The 16,304-nt window shown below is 45.5% G+C and overlaps 1 protein-coding gene and 1 long non-coding RNA gene across 15 annotated transcripts in view; one reads left to right on the plus strand and one right to left on the minus strand.

Moving 5' to 3' along the window:
* PHACTR1 (phosphatase and actin regulator 1) overlaps positions 1 to 16,304 on the minus strand; it is a 458,960-nt gene that overhangs the window by 246,381 nt on the left and 196,275 nt on the right. The gene's annotated exons all lie outside the window — the stretch shown is intronic.
* LOC142827173 (uncharacterized) overlaps positions 1 to 16,304 on the plus strand; it is a 31,135-nt gene that overhangs the window by 595 nt on the left and 14,236 nt on the right. The gene's annotated exons all lie outside the window — the stretch shown is intronic.

A 16,304-nucleotide genomic window follows, 5' to 3' on the forward strand; every position in this document is an offset into this window, starting at 1 on the left:
TGTTTCTTTGTGCAACTACAGACTATGGTAATACACAAGCAGAGCTTTACAATTTCACTAAAAGGCCAAAAAGCAGAAGAAATTGGGACATACGCTTTCAGATGGGTAAAACCCATTTTCAACCAGAGGAGAGGGAGTGCAGAAAGGAGTGTGTTTCAGTAGCTCTGCAAGATAGGTCCTGGGCTATGAAATTGACAGTACAAGGGGGAAGGGGAGAACCAGTTGAGTCTTTGCATCAATACATAGAACCACTTTCATTGTCTCAGGGCTGCGTTCAATGGGAGTTTTGTCCAAATATCAGGGGAGAGGAAGAATGTAGCCTTCAGTGTTTCCAATTATTTGCTCTCTGGTAAACACTTCTTTTGTGTGGAAGAGGCTGTTTTTGTTCTTTCTTCATAGGCAAAATAAAGGCAATATTATTGATTACTCCTCACAGGAATAGCAGCCTCTGAATAACACCTTGATCCACCACTCTGTACCAACAACTAAAGGCAGCTAAGGACAAAATTATTACTTCCATAGCATGACATGAATGCACTCCCATGAGAAGGGGCAGGAAGCCTCTTCCCTGTTAGCACTCCTGAGGCAGTGCAGCCATAACATGGATACCTGTGCTCCCTGAATGTAAAGTTCCCTCCCCAGAACAGATTTGTCTGAGTAGGGTGTAGCCGTGGTCCTGCCCTGCTCAGGATTGATAGGGCTGCAGCCGTGGGACTGGAGTGCAAACTATTCCTTTCCAAAGTCATAGCAAGAGCACTCCTTGCTTGAGAGCTACATCTCCGCCACTCTCCCCCAGCAGCCCTGTGTTCTAAAAGCTATAACCAAGCCCCAAGCATTCAGGTCACTACTAAGGTTCCCCTCCCATGTGGCCATACCTCTCAATGGTCCTAGGTTCTGAGGGATATCCTGAATTTCACTGGCTTGTGCTGCTCTACCTTCATCATGCCAGCTTTCCCAGGGTGACTCCTTTCCCTGTGAAGTGACCTCCACACCACTTCTTGCTGGGTCAACAGGAAAGAGGGGTCTGGAGCAGAGGGATAACACCAGAGATGGGGCTGACCCAGAGTGAGGGATGTCCAGTGGAGGCATCACCCACTTGACAACAGCACAGGTACCTAATTCAGTGTCAGCCTTCAGAGGGGCTGAGGAGGAGAGTGGGAAGGTGGGGTGGGGTGGGGGAGTTATGTGCAAGGCAGGCAGGACTATTTCTGCTGCTCCAGCGCAGCAACAGGGCTAGTAAAGTGCTTAGAGGTGTCAGTTGGGAATCTCCAGCTGTCACCATTTAGAACATCTAATCTGGGAGTGGCCGACTGGTGACAGCTGATGCCGGCTTAGCCAATCAGGTATCAATATGGAAGTGGCAAGACCTGTCAGAGGAAAAAAGATTGTTCCACTGTTCTTTGCCCCTCCGCCCTAGGAGGGCTAGAAAGGAAGAGGGTGATAAAGTAGGAACAAGGGCAGGAAAAGACACTGCAGCTATTGTGAATTCTTGGTGTGGTGCTACGGCATGACTGGTCAGCAATAAGAGGTAGAGGATAGCTTGCTGATGGATACAGAGAGACTTGTCCCTAAATCCATAGACTGAAGACAGGTCAGTCCTGAGTGAGAGCTAATGCTGCCAGATAACTTTCAGCAGCCTACATGAGTTTAGTGGTCTCAGTCTTATTTCCATCATAAACTCTTTGAGGCAAAGTCCTGTTATAAGCATCAATAATTATTTGGATCACAGCAATGCTGAGTGGCCCCAACTGAACTTGGGGCCCTCCTATTCAAACACAGTGAGACACAGCCCTGAAAAGCTTATAATTTAAAAACACACAAGACAGAGAGCAGGAGAAAAGCACTGTCGTCTCCACTGATAGATGAGAATGGTGGCAGAGAGAGATTACGTGATTTAAACAGGAGGCCTCTGACAGAGCTAAAATTTGAATCAGCTCTCAGGATTTCTAGTCCAGTGCCTGAATTACACATCCACCCTTCCTGTGCATATCTGAACTGTGCTTACCTCTGTGTTTGGAAAGTATCCAGTACATCAGGGCACTACTGCCAACACAGATAATAAACAATAAATAACAGTTGCCAGAGAACCTTGCCAGTTCTCACCAAGTGCCCTGGCGAGGAGCAGAGCAGAGGTTAGTTAATGAAACCTGACGCTGCCACTAAGGGAAGGAACAGGCAAGCAGTCATAACCTTAATGCTGCTTGCCTCAAGGGAAGGAGATAGCAGCACTGTATCCACTCCATGGGGAAGTCTTCAGAAGCCCACCCAAGCCAACCCTCCACTTCTGCTAAAGGTGCAGCGGTGTAGGAAGGAGGGGATTTAAAAGGGTGCATAACCCAACTGAGCTCTTCAATAGAAATTCTCACCTGGCTTGTGTTCTCTTAGGACCCCAGCCAGTTGTTGCAGATTAGAGCAGTCCAAAGGCTGCCTTAACTTATATCAGACCAGGGTTGGAGCGGCTTGAGAATTAGGGATCAGTAACGAGTTCCCTCTCTCCTACACCACACATACCTTGCAGGAGAGAATATGGCCCATATTTTTTTAAAAGACTACCTCCTACTGGGGTGCTTACTGTAACTGCTCTATTAGAACTACATATTTATTAAGTTGATGCTGGAGCAATATTTTAAATACATCAGTGTGGGAGGGTTCTGTCTGCTGCTTTGCCCTTCCATATGCAGATGCGTGTCTGGGGAGTCTAGGATCAGAGGAACAAAGCAAGAGTCTTTCTTGTCCTTTTACATCTCGGGAACAATGAGTGAAGCGTACATGGGCAGAGCTCACATGCTGTGAGAAAGAGCGTACTCTCTTACTTCACAATTCAAGTTTACATCTTCCTTCCGTGAAAGTGATGCTATGAAGTCCAGGGTGCCACTACTGCAGATATTTTTTTAAAAAAATGATGCTCTATGTTTGGGGCACTTTTATGTTGATTGAGTGAATGTGATTGAGGCTACCCTTTGGATCAAGTCTGAGGGAAGTAAAGTGAAACCTTTGTTATCTGGCACTCAACCAGAAAACTTTGTTAACCGGCATTGCCCACAGCCACAATACTGTCACATTTTCAGGTGCACAGGCCTGGCTTGGTTTACCCTGATTAGCTTAACCATTTTTTATTTAAGAAGTACTAATCATCTTTAACTCAAAATAGAAATGTGAGACCAACTGCCTCACACTACAAAGTTACCAATATTAAAAATTTGAGTTTTATTATTATTGTCCATTGATTTTTCCTAGGTTGATGGGACCCTCAGATAACTGGAATTTTTAGATAACCGGAACACCCTAATCCTAGGGTTGCCAGGTGTACGGTTTTGAACTGGACAGTCAAGTATTTGAGGGTTCTGTCTGGAAAACAAATTGAAAAAATACTGGACATATAAAATGTCCGATATTTTCTAATTAGGTAAGTTTTATTATTATTAGGAGTATCAGTATGTAGTTGCTTACTGCTTGGCTGGTAAACATGCTCATGCTGCATGAGAGTGTCTACCAGCCAGGCAATATGCAACTACGCGAGGGACGGGGGCAGGGGCGGGACCGGATGGAATTCCTGGGGCCGGACTCGCTCATGCTTCGCCGGGACTGTGCACGGGACAGGCAGCACCCTGATTTGCATGCGCCTGAGTCAGTCCCGCTTCCCGCTGACTGATTCTCTCCCCCCCCCCGACCTCCTCCTGGCCAGCCCTGCTTCCCACCAGCCAGTTCTCCCCTCCTCCTCCTCCCCCTCCCCCCAATCTCCCCCGGCCAACTCTGCTCCCCTCTCCCCACTCCTGGCCAGCCCTGCTTCCCGCCGGCTGGTCCCACCCTATATCCCCCTGCCAGCCCCTCTGCCCTGACCCCCCCCTTCCAGGCCAGACCCCCCCACCCATCTGAGATCAAGTGTGTTCGGTATTTTTTTTGAAGCCACCTGGTAACCCTACCTAATCCCTGAGCATGCCGGATAACACAGGTTTTATCAACAACTTTTAATCATGAGGAAAATGGTCTAGATACACCTACCTAAAAATTAAAAGATTTCTTAAACACATTTGTCCTCACAAGGATTTTTGATAAAGCAAATCCTACAAGAACATTTCAGGAAACAAAGGTTACACATATTTTTGAATGACTCGTTTTTTAAATCAAAAGGAAAATCACTATGCAAGACTCAGCATATGTAGGTTTAAAATCCAAAATAGCTTTAAACTTCAAATGTTCTTTGCAGATTATTGTGCTCACAATGCAAAATACATTGAAATTCAAACCAAACATCCTGAAACAAACCCTACCAGAGGCATTAACTATGCTCTAGTGAGCATTCTGGCATGCTTTAATATTCCAGGTCAATGAAGCTTATTCTGAGCAAAACATCTGGAGCATTATAAATCTAGGATTTTTTTTTCTGTGCTGCAGTTTTCATTTCTTTAATATTCCCTTTAATTATAACACTGAGCAAATGACATTTTACAACACTATCTCCCGGAGTTGTTCCTTCACTAACTGTCCTATTTGCTTGCAGCTTCCTCTCTTTTCCTCTTTCCTCCCACATGAAAAAGCTTTCTAGGGCCTGACACTGAAATCCTAATTCAAGCAGCACTCCCACTGGTTTCAGGGGAGTTTTGTCGAAAGCAGATATTCTAGGACTGAGCTCTTAGTCAGTGAGTTCTGAAATTCATTCATCGTTTACCCGGCTTTCCATTTTCATCAATGTTGGTGTCATTCCAGGCGGTTTACATTTGATATTAAACATTTAATATACAAAAATAGAAGGTGGGATGCAGATCGGCGGTGTAAGCAGGTATAAAAGTGGCCACTCGTCTTTGTAAAGAGCATCATTCAAACTGGAGCAGGCATGAAAGTAGGACCATTTGTATAGAACATTTCCATTCCTGAAATTCATTTTATAAAATCCTCTCTGTGATAGCTGTGTGCTGCACAGCTATGGCTAAGAGGGGCATTCGACACACTGGCCTTGAGACTGCCAGGTCCTGAGCTCCTTTAATTCCCCTCTTGATCAGGTCTATTATTAGTTTCAAACTTACAGGATTTTTTTATTCTTAAGTCCTACAACCTCCATTCCTGCTCGTTGCTAGCTGCTCCTTCCTCCACACAATGCCCCAGCATTCATCATGTTGGCTGTGTCATATCACCTGGAAAATTCCATTGGAGTGTGAAGCTGACTTCTATGGGGATGGCAAATAAGTGTTCTTTAGCTGCTATAATGTGCAATTTTGCAACTGTTAAAATTATAAATATTAGACTAGAGAGAGAGATTGTTTGATTCAGACCACAAGAACAGGGAGGAGGGATGGTTTGTGTTTAAGGCACTGAACTGAGATTCAAAAGAGCAGAGCTCAGTGCCTGATTCTTCAACGGGCTTTCTCTGCCTACATTCCCAACTGTAACCTAAGGATAACAACACTTCCTTTCTCTGACCTGTCTATTTAGACAGTAAGAATTTCTTGGCAGGGATGTAAGAGTGTAACTGTTTAAATGGTAAACCAATAAGCCCAGGCGTCATACCATTCGCGATTATATGCAGGTTCCCACCCTGCTCCTGGGGAGCCAGCTGCTGCCCCATGCTGCTGCCACCTCTGTATCATAGCCAGCAGCATGGGGCAGCAACTGGTGAGTGCCAGAAGCGGGCATACTGGCTCTCTGGGAGCGGGGTGGTAGGCATACTGGGAGCTGGCTTAAAAGCACCTTCATATCCCTAGTACAATGGGGCACTGAAATCAACCGCGGCCTCTAGGCAATCCTGACATATGAATAGTAACAACAGAGAAGACCTCCTCTCTCCCCATATGCCATTTTCATGCTCAATAACCATCTAAGTTAGCATCAACATAGTGCATATGGGGGCATTTGGAGGTGTACTTAAAATTAAAGTTTCAGAGGTAGTCATGTTAAACTGTTTCAGCAAAAACAAGGAGTCCGGTGGCACCATAACGACTAAAAACTGTATTATGGTATAAACTTCCATGAATTGCAGCTCACTTCATCAGATGCATGAGTTACACTGAAAACTAAGTAAGGGGTGAATATCAAATAGGTCAGAAATTCATGAAATTCAGATAAGCAACCAAAAGTTTGGAGGTTTAATTTGAGCTTTATTCAAACCCTCTTCATAGACAAATCTGACTTGAAATCTTCAGAGAAAAGGCTCTCTTAGAAGATTCATAGTATTTCCAGGTTACGCCCACAGAACAGCAAACAAGCAACCTTTCTTGCAATAATTGAATTTTTTCCACTTTCGGCCCTGCCAAATCCTATGGGCAAAAATGTTTAGTTTGTGTGAGAGAAGGGTAGGGTCATCTAGATTTCAGAGTCTGAGGCTTAAGAATTACAATGACTCAACGCATACAAGGCCACTTTATTCTCCAAGAGAAACAAAAATAAAACCAGGCACATAACATACCTTCAAATGGGTTCCCTTATTACTGTGGTTCTCAACAAGGGGTACATTTACCCTTGAGCATACCCACAGATCTTCTGGGAGTAAAACAACTCATCTAGATATTTGTCTAGTTCAGTGGTCCCCAACCTTTTGGGGCTGCCGGGCGCCCAGTGGCGGGGCCACGCACAGTCTGTGCACCCTGGGGCGGGGCCGCACATGCACCGCGTGCCCGGGGCTGGCACCGGCATGTGCCGCGACCCCAGGACAGGGGCCACCCATGCACCACGCGCCTGGGGCTGGCACAGCCCATGTGCCTGGGGTGGGGCCGGCCCAAATTGTTCAACGGGCGCACATAAATGGCCCGGCGGGCGCCATGGCACCCACGGGCACCACGGCACCCACGGACACCACGTTGGGGACCACTGGCCTAGTTTGATATCAGGCTACATAAAAAGCAGTGGTGGAAAAAGTATCCAGAAAAGTTACTTGAGTAAAAGTACTGTGACTTTGAAAAAAATGTAATTATGTCAAAGTATCTTTCTGGAAAACTACTTGAGTAAAAGTACAAAAGTGTCACATCTTAATTGTACTCAAGTATCCAGATGTAAAAAGTAGCCATCCTATGGAAATCTACAGTTAACCACCTGAATTATCATAGGGCACCATTATTTGGGGTGGGGGCATCTGATCTACAGAAAAACCATTTGGGGCCAACACAAGAGAGGCGCAACCCCCCCCATCCAAAACCAAAAAACCCGCACTGATATGGCTCCGAACTGAGATACCTCACTTCCCTGGTGCCTCCAGCCCCTCAGCAGGAGAGGAAGGGGTTAGGAGGCAGGGAGGACCAACCTTCAGGGCTTCCCACAGATAGGGTTGCCAGATGTCTGGTATTCACCTGGACAGTCCGGTATTTTTAGCTCCTGTCCAGTAAAAAAATTCAGAGAATACTGGACACCTAAAATGTTCAGTATTTTCTGAATTTTTCCCTAACCAGGAGGCGAAAATGCCAGGTACCTGGCAACCCTACAAACACTCAGCACCCGGCCTCCCCCTGGCTCCCAACACCCCCAGTCCTCTGACCCTAGCCCCCATGCTTACCTGGTTCCCCAAGGCTGCTGGCACAAAATGGCTGCTGGCCAAAAGACTTAGGGGAAGCAATGCTTTCCCCTGGGTCTTAGTCCTCAACCTCTCCCCTATTCCTATCCCTGCACTCACTGTTAAAGGGGACATGCTGTTTTAATGCTGTTTTATTTAAAAAAAAAATTTGGCTTAATAAGTCCTTGAAGTCCTTTTTTTTTTGCTCAACAACTTTGGTCTCCCCCCTTTGACAGAATTTTTCCCTGTTTTTTGTTGGGGGGGGGGGGTGTTCAGTATTTTTGTTTCAACCATCTGGCACCCTACCCACAGACCAGATTAACTCTTTTGTGGTCCCAGGGTTAACAGATTTTGTAAGCCCCCCGGCTCTGGGGTGAGGCCAAAATGAGGGGTTCAGTGTGCAGTAGGGGGTTGCCAGGGAGTGGGATAGGGATGGGATGAGCAGATGCAGGAGCAGACCGGGGCTTGGAGAGCTGGGTGGGAGGAGGGTTGCAGGAGAGGGAGGGAGTGCAGGGGCTGGCCATGAAGGGAGTGGGGGGCTGCTTATCTAGCTATGCACTCCCTGCCACGCTCCAGTGCTCGCAGTAGCCAAAATCTGGCCAATGGGAACGATGGGGAAACCCGCCCACGAGCAGTTTCCAGCACTGCAGCACCGTGCTTCTCCTCAACATGCCAGATCTGGCCCATGAGGCTCAGGGCTCCCCACTCCTGCATAGATGCTGTTTTTGAATAAAAAGGTGTTAATTCATTGGCAAGGTCATTGTGCTCGTGGGTTGGTTATTTAAAAAAAAATCATCATTGCCTGACAATTGGATGCTTTGTGCATGCGGCTATGCTTTAGCAAATCAGAGAGTTGACTTGAGCAACTGTCAGTGGGGTTCTGAAAGTAGTGACTAACTAAGTGCTTCCAGAAATGATAGTGGAGTAAAAAGTACAATATCTTCTTTAAAAAAAAAAAAAAAAAAAAGGAATTGAGTCAAAGTACCACAAAAATAAATTACTCGAGTAAAGAATAAATACAATTAAAATGTACTTGAGTAGTGTAACTACTTAGTTATTTTCCACCACTGATAAAAAGCACCAACTAACTCAGTACAAACTAAAATGTCATACCTACCATGACAAATCAGTGGTAGTAGTAGTATAGTGTATATACTATACAGCACACTGAAATTAAGTACAGTGTTTATATTCCAAATAATTTATAACTAGCGGGAGTTACCCAGCGTTGCTCGGGAAAGTGGAGGAACAAAATTTAGAAAAACTGTAGTCCATTATTGTTTATTGAATGGTAGAAAAGTTGCACTGAGTTCTGTAGGGATTAAAATATATAAAAAATATATATAAAAACCAATTTTACATGTTATCATCAAAAACTTTATGGTAAACTATATATTTTTGTTTCATTATTCTTAACATATATGTACAAATGTTTTCCACTTCCGACTCTTGAACACGCACCATAGAGATGTCCACGTGAAAAGCAAGATGTCTCCAAATCAATTCCAACTACTTTAAGTGACTGTCCTTGTGCTTGGTCAGTATATATTGTTGAAATATAAGTTGACAGGTGATATAACTGAGGTGAGGAGCCTGAGGGGAAGGAGGGAGAAGGGAGCCGCGCACCTGCCGCCGGCACCCAAGCCCGCCCTCCACTTCCTTGTTCCTCCGCCGGCCTTAGTGAGTGACTGGCTCTTCCACTTCCCCTGGAAGCCGCTTTTCCCTGCACTGCCAAGCTCCGTGCAGCCCCGGGAAGAGGCATTGGTCTCTCATCTCTTCCCTCCGACAGTCCCTTAAAACCTTCTCCTGGATGACAGGTTAGATAGACATCTGTCAGGGATGGAGTAGACGGAGCTTGGTCCTGCCTTGAGGGCGGGGGGCTGGACTCAATGACCTCTTGAGGTCCCTTCCAGTCCTATTATTCTATGATTCTATGAAAGATTATCCTATGCAAAGTTTGGTTGGGGTAGCTCTCATAGTGTCCAAGTTATTAGTGCACAAACATTCTCCTTTATATATTAGATTATATGGTAAAAACGTGAAAGCCAGTAATTTTTCAGTAATAGTGTGCTGTGACGCTTTTGTATTTTTAGGTCTGATTTTGTAAGCAAGTCATTTTTAAGAGAGATGAAACTTGGGGATACGCAAGACAATTCAGACTCTTGAAAGGTGGTCTGGAAAGGGTGATAGCCACTGCCTTATTGCAACTCCTCCAGGCTTTCCTACACCAGATCCTACCCTGGGTTGATCTCCCTCTGATAACACCCTTATTTTACAAGCTAGGTAAAGTTCCAAGCCCTGCAGAGGTTAAGTACAATGCTGAGAATGGCCCCCTAGGCTTAGCTCCAGTTTTCAACGGGTCCCGCAGGCCCTTATTCTGGTTCTGAAGGTATAGTGTCCTCTCACATGCTGGCTCTTTGTCTTCGCCTCATCCTAATAATGCTAAGAATTGCATGTGAAACAGCGTGCAGATTACGGTGCATGGAATTAAATACTTGTAACATGACCAGCTGGATGAAAATACATGCAAGCATCACTACAGGTTGAACCTCCCTAATCCGGCATCCTCGGGACCTGACTGTGCCAAACCATGGAAGGTCAATATTGTCTAGCAGCATTACCAATACTTTCACTGCTTACTAGGCTCTTAGCAGACATTTAGGGGTAAATTAGAGGTAAATAACAGCACAGAACACTGAGAACCAGGACTGGTGTCTGTAAACAAACTTTATGGGACTGCAGGAAACTTGGCTACATGCATAAGTGGACATCCAGCTAACTAAAATCACGCTGGACCATGGATGTTGCCGGACCAGAGAAGTTGAACTTGTACGCTATTTAGTCTGCATTGCTCAAAGTGAGAGAAGGGTGGGTGAAGCTAGTTGCCCAACTGCAATTTTCAAAGAAAACATCACACAACCTATTCAGTGAAATTTATGAGACCCCAAATTAGGGAAAGTTAGATTTAATCGAAGTATAAATTACATTAGGAATGCCTCTAATCACTCATTTTAGCTGTTCAAATTATTCTAAGGCTGGAAGGTCAGGGACCAATATATCATACAACAAACTATGTTGGGATTAATACAATAGACATTGATCTATAATCCAATCATATAAAACAGAGACAATGGAATTTCATTTTTAGATCTTCAAAAGGAACAAATTATTAACAATTACAAAATGCCATCTGAGATTACTGAGTAAAAATTTGAGGATACACAGGATCTATAGGTTACTTGTAATTATGTACTGTAACAGGACATTATATAAACAGAACATTAATGGTAGATAAGCACATCCCGGGTGGTCTTTGTAGGAGAAGGTAAGGCTCCCAAATGCAGTGAAAATATTACATTTCTGTTGTGTGTGGGAGCTAGTCAGGAAGCCTTTTGCGTGTTGTCTAGCCCTTACATAAGTCTCTCCACTGAACCATGGAGGAGGTAAGGGTGCATTGGGACACAGGCCATGTGTCCAAGCACAGTGCAGGTCCACATGGCCAAACCCTGCAGAGTAGGGGAGCAGTAGGACAGAGCAGGAAAAAATTCCTAAGGAAGTTAGAGACCTAAGGCGAAATCTTGGCCTCAATGTCAATGGTAAAACTCCCATTGACTCTAGTGGGACTGGGATTTCATGCCTAACTGTCAAGCTCTGTCTACACTGCACTGTTCTTCTGGAAAAAGCTATGCACATTTTTCAGAAGAGGCTTTTCCGACATACAACCCATCTACGCTGGCCCAAATGTCAGGAAACCCCCCCTTTTTTGGAACATCCCTTCTTCCTCATGAAATGAGGTTTAAAGGGATGCCGAAAAAGCGCATTTGCTCTTCCAAAAAAAAAAAAAATCAGATTTTGTGTTCCCTGGATGCGGCAGAGTTTTTCAGGGATGTATCCCTGAAAAACTCTGTGGTGCAGACATAGCCTCAATGAAAGCTAAGGGAAGCTGGGGGCTGCAGTCATTAGGCAGAACCACCAGCAGGGGAAGATAAACGACACTCTCACCAGCAGCAGAATGGCCATCCTTTTCCTCAGGGCCTTCTTTCATCTACAATATATATTTGAGAGAGTTTGTTGGCCTGTGAGCATGTCTAGCTGCGTGTCTGTCCATTTGTTCAAGAGCTCCTCCTAAGCAGTAAGAGCTAGGAGCGCCAGATTTGGCATGCAGCTGCCTCTGATCATAACATAACTTAAAGCAAAGTAAGTGTTTGGTAGTGCCAAGACAATGGCATGTGCCTGAAATAGGATTGCTTCTCATTAAACTGTACAGAAAAGAAACAGAATCACCAAGCAGTCTGGGGACACACTCACTCCCATCTGGGTCTGCCCCAAGCCTTGAGCCTCCCACCCCCCATGCGCCCTTTAGGGAGGGCAGTGGGTGGTCTCCAATTCTTACAGGAACATTGCTAACTATTCCCCTTCATCAGGGAGCAAGGGGAAGTGCACAGTTTGCTTATTCCTCACTCAGGCTGGGGAATGTAGGTAGCAGACAAACTCAGACCTGCACCGGACTGTGGGGCATGCACCCCGCCCCCAGCTGTGCCTGCTGGAGCTGCAGCAGCCCTGGAAAAGCGTTTCTCATCTGTACCCAAGCTGCTGTGGGGAGACAGGGCTGGAGTAGTCCTCTCTCCCTGGGGGAGCCTGCATACTGAACCCCTCATCCCAGTCCCGTCCCAGAGCATGTACAGTTTTATTTTAATTTCAAAAAATCAAGCACTGAGTTAAGGACCTCAACAATGCCAGGTAAATCTTCTGGTTGATTTATAAATGAGAGGATTCCAGATTGAAGCAGAGCACTCAGAACAGAGGGTCCCGGCTGCCACAGACCTTGCATCTAAGAGGGGGCATGCCCGTCCCCTATGTAAACCTCACAACTACCACTTAACGTCTCCGTTTTTATTTTTCCACCCTGGTCACCCATGCCTTGCCAGATTCCCTGCAGTTAGATCCCCTGTCCAGCCCAATGACAGTTATGGCCCTACATGCTGGGGGATGAAGGCCCTGTCCCCTCAGCCTCATCCCTTCTGAATTAATTCTCCTAGGTGCTCAGTGCACTTAACTCAGGCTGTGTGCTCACTTTGCAGATATGGCCAGGCCCCCAACGCTGGGGGGGATGGAGGCAACTGTCCTGGGCCTAGCGATACGTAACGGCCCGGAGCTCCAAGCCACTGCTCACTGCAGCAGTGATCCAAGCCCTGGGCCTTTTAAATCACTGACGCAGTGCAGCATGGTGCACTCTGGGCAGCCCTGGGGGCAGCGTGGGGGAGGCATGGCAGTCTCCGTGTGGTGCTGAGGGCTGCCTAGCCCCAGCCCTGCTCTTTTGTCTTAGACCCTGCCCTTTCTGGGGGCACAAAGCAGCCCCTATCATTCCCATCTCGCCCAGGGGCCCAGCAAGGCTGCCAGTCCTGCTGGATGTGGCCTACTATTTGTTTTCATTTTAACATACCAGTTAACCACACAGGATTTTAATAAGTGAAGATCATCCACAAGCGGCTGAAAGAGCTCTCACTGAGCCTATGTACTGTAATACTCATTCTTTCACCGTCTCCCAATGATACATTGTATCGAAATCTGAAAATAATTTCATTCTTGACAAATGAAAACAAGATGTGATTCAAAATGTCATTTATGGCTGTGTAGGCAGGATTCCCATTGTCATTTGTTTCAGAGCTATTTGACAAGCAGATTTTTTTTTTTCCCCCAAAGGTCTCCAGTTTTAACAATGAAAATAAAATGTCTCTCAAGAACATCAGTATTGTTTTACAGGTAAATGATGGTTGTTGCTTTAGATGGAAAGGCAGAAGATTAAATTCATGGCTAGTGTAAGCAAGCGCAACTCCACCATCTATCTGTCTCCTTGTAATATGGCCCTCGTATGTTCTGATCACCACTGAAATCAGTGCAGGTGCCTCCATATGCAAAGTAATGAATTTTGTCCACAGATTTATCTCACATATACATGGTGGATTCCTCTGTCCTTATAAATACCCTCCTCGTGTGTATAGTCTTGTGGGCTTCAATGGGATTGCTCATGCGAGGAAGCTAGTACACAGTGAAGAGTAAGGGCAGCAGAATGTGCCAATAGAAAGGAAAGATTTTCATGTACTAAGGATATTCATTTTCAGATTTATTTTGCTATCTTTAGTCATGGTTAAAGCTACGATTTAGTCTGGGGTATTTTTAGTAAAAGTCATGGACATGTCACCAGCAACAAACAAAAAATTAATGACCCGTGACCTGTCAATAACCTTTATAATAAACATCCAACTAAATCTTAGCTGGGGGTCCCCAGGGCGCTACCACTCTGGGGGCACATTTACACTGGGAAATTATTTCAAAATAACTAAATTTGAAATAACTCCCAACAAAACTATTTCGAAATAAGCTTATTCCCCAAGGAAAGCAGGCGTGCAGATTTCGAAATAACCAGCCCCTTAGCTCAAAATAACGAGTAGGGTAGTGTGGATGCTCCGCTTATTATTTCAAATTCCCTAGTGTAGACCAGGGCTGGGAGACCTCTGGGGGCCACTGCTGAGCGAGGGCCTCCATGGCTAGCCCCACTGGCTGCGGTTCAGGGGATCCAAGGGGACTCAGGTGGTCCTGGAACGCTATGGCTGCCCCTGAGCTACCCTCTGGCTGCTGCTCAAGTTGTGCCCACCCACTCCAGCAATGAATGGTGGGGCTGTCCCCAGAGCCAGCTGCTTAAGCGGTCTTGAGATCAGTTACCATTGGCCCTTACAGAAGTCACAGAGTTTGAGGAAAGTCACAGGATCCTTGACTTCCACAACCTCCATCACAGGTGTACAGCCTTAGTCGTAAACTCCCTGTGAAATCAACCCCACAGAATGAGGCCCTGTTCATGTGGGTTAAGATGGCAGGATCTGGTTTCTTAAGCAGCACATACCTACTAAGGAGAGATTGCAATACGTCAGTGATGCTATGATAATCTTTTAAAATACTCAAAATTGGAGCAGGTATAGTATTTGTAACTACAGACTGAACTGCACACCTGCATATGTAGACTCTGGAGTACATAGGAGAAGGTGTATTTTGCCTTAAGCACCCCATTTGACATACAGTAAAGGACAGTCCCTGCACCAAAGACCCTTACAATCTGAATAGATAAAAAGGAAAGTAAAGCATTATCATCCCCGTTTTACAAATAGGGAAAGAGAACCTACTGCAGAAGGTTATACAATGAAAGTTACAGCTATTCGGGCATATCTGCAGAATGGACAACGAGCAAAAAGTTAAGACCCTGGTATTCGGCATAATGGATGGTCGGAATAGGAGAGGCAGACCCCATAGAGAATGGGAAGAGGATATAGTAGATTGGTGTGGAGCTAGTCTACAGAAACTAAGCCACTCCACACTGGACAGGGAAAGATGGAAGGAAATAACAAGGGAGGCATCGGACACCAATGGGCGCTGAGCCCATGGTAGTTGATGATGATGATGAATTGAGGTATGGAAAGATTAGATGACCTGCACACACACACAAAAAGTCACACAGGAAGCCTGTAGCAGGACTTGGAACTGAACTCAGATCTCCTGAAATCCTTGTCCAGTGCCTTTAACCACAACCCAATCCTTCCTTCTGAAGCGGTTTTATAATTATTACATTTCATGAGTAACATGGTGGCACCGAGCCACAACCTGAACTAAGAGGCAGGGAATAAGTGCACCAGTCCATGCCTAAATGAGACTGGGATGGGGCACTCCTCTTGCACATGGAGTGCATGTGGTAGTGCTGCAGCGCTGAAAGGGCACATCTTGTTTCTTTCTGTGTGTCCAGCTAGATCAGCTGAAAATAGGGTTGCTAGATGGTTTCAGAAAAAATACCAAACAACAACAAAACACACCAGGAAAAAGTTTGTTGAGGAAAAAAAAAAAAAGGCCCCTGAGAGTTGTTAAGCAAACCCCCCCCCCCCCAAAATAAAACAAAAAAACCCACACCGTGGCCCTTTTAAAAACTGCGTGGGGAGGCTTTTTGGCACTAACAGGCTGCAGGTGGGAGACCGCCATCTTGACACCCTGCGCCGGGCCAGACAGCTCCCCTGTGGAACCCAGTAAGCACTAGGGTTGCCAGGCTGCCTCCATATTGAGCCGGACAGCCCAGGATTTTCATCTCCTGGCTGGGGGGGGGGGGGGGAAGGGAACAACAACAACAAAAACAGAAAGTACTGGACATTTTAGGTGGTGTTCAGTATTTTCTGAATTTTTTTTAACCAGACAGGAAGCGAAAATACTGGACTGTCCGGTTCAATACTGGACACCTGGCAACCCTAACTGGAAAAGTACCATTACTGCCTACTCAGAGTCCACTCTCCTGTTATGGGAAGCAGTGGATGGTTTTCCACACATGACCAAGGTCTGGGTAGCCCTAAAGAGACCACATATAGTAAAGTAGAGGAAACCCTTCTATCCCAGTTCCCGATGCAGCTGTGTTAGGGAGAGGGATAATCTTTCAACCATTTAAAAATAAGGACATAGCTTGCCCCAGCTGCATGCAAAGTATGCAAACAGTACAGAGACAACACGACAAAGGTGGTTTCCTATATTTTGTATATATTTTATAAATCTGACCTATACTTTGTAAAACAATTCATAGTACATATGAAAGATCTTTAGAAGAAGATGATTCCTGTGATATATGCATTCCTGAGCTCTTGCACAGAACTAAGTTTTTCACAGCTTTGTAGGAATGTCAGTGTTTTACATCTGTAAATGAATATAGTGATTGCCTAGCATTTTCTCTAAGAAAGCAGAGTTATGGAGGTCTGAAATATCTTAGTACCTCTTTCTTCTGCCGGGAATGAGTACTAGACTG

This window comes from Pelodiscus sinensis, chromosome 2, assembly GCF_049634645.1.
Source record: "Pelodiscus sinensis isolate JC-2024 chromosome 2, ASM4963464v1, whole genome shotgun sequence".
NCBI lineage: Eukaryota > Metazoa > Chordata > Testudines > Trionychidae > Pelodiscus > Pelodiscus sinensis.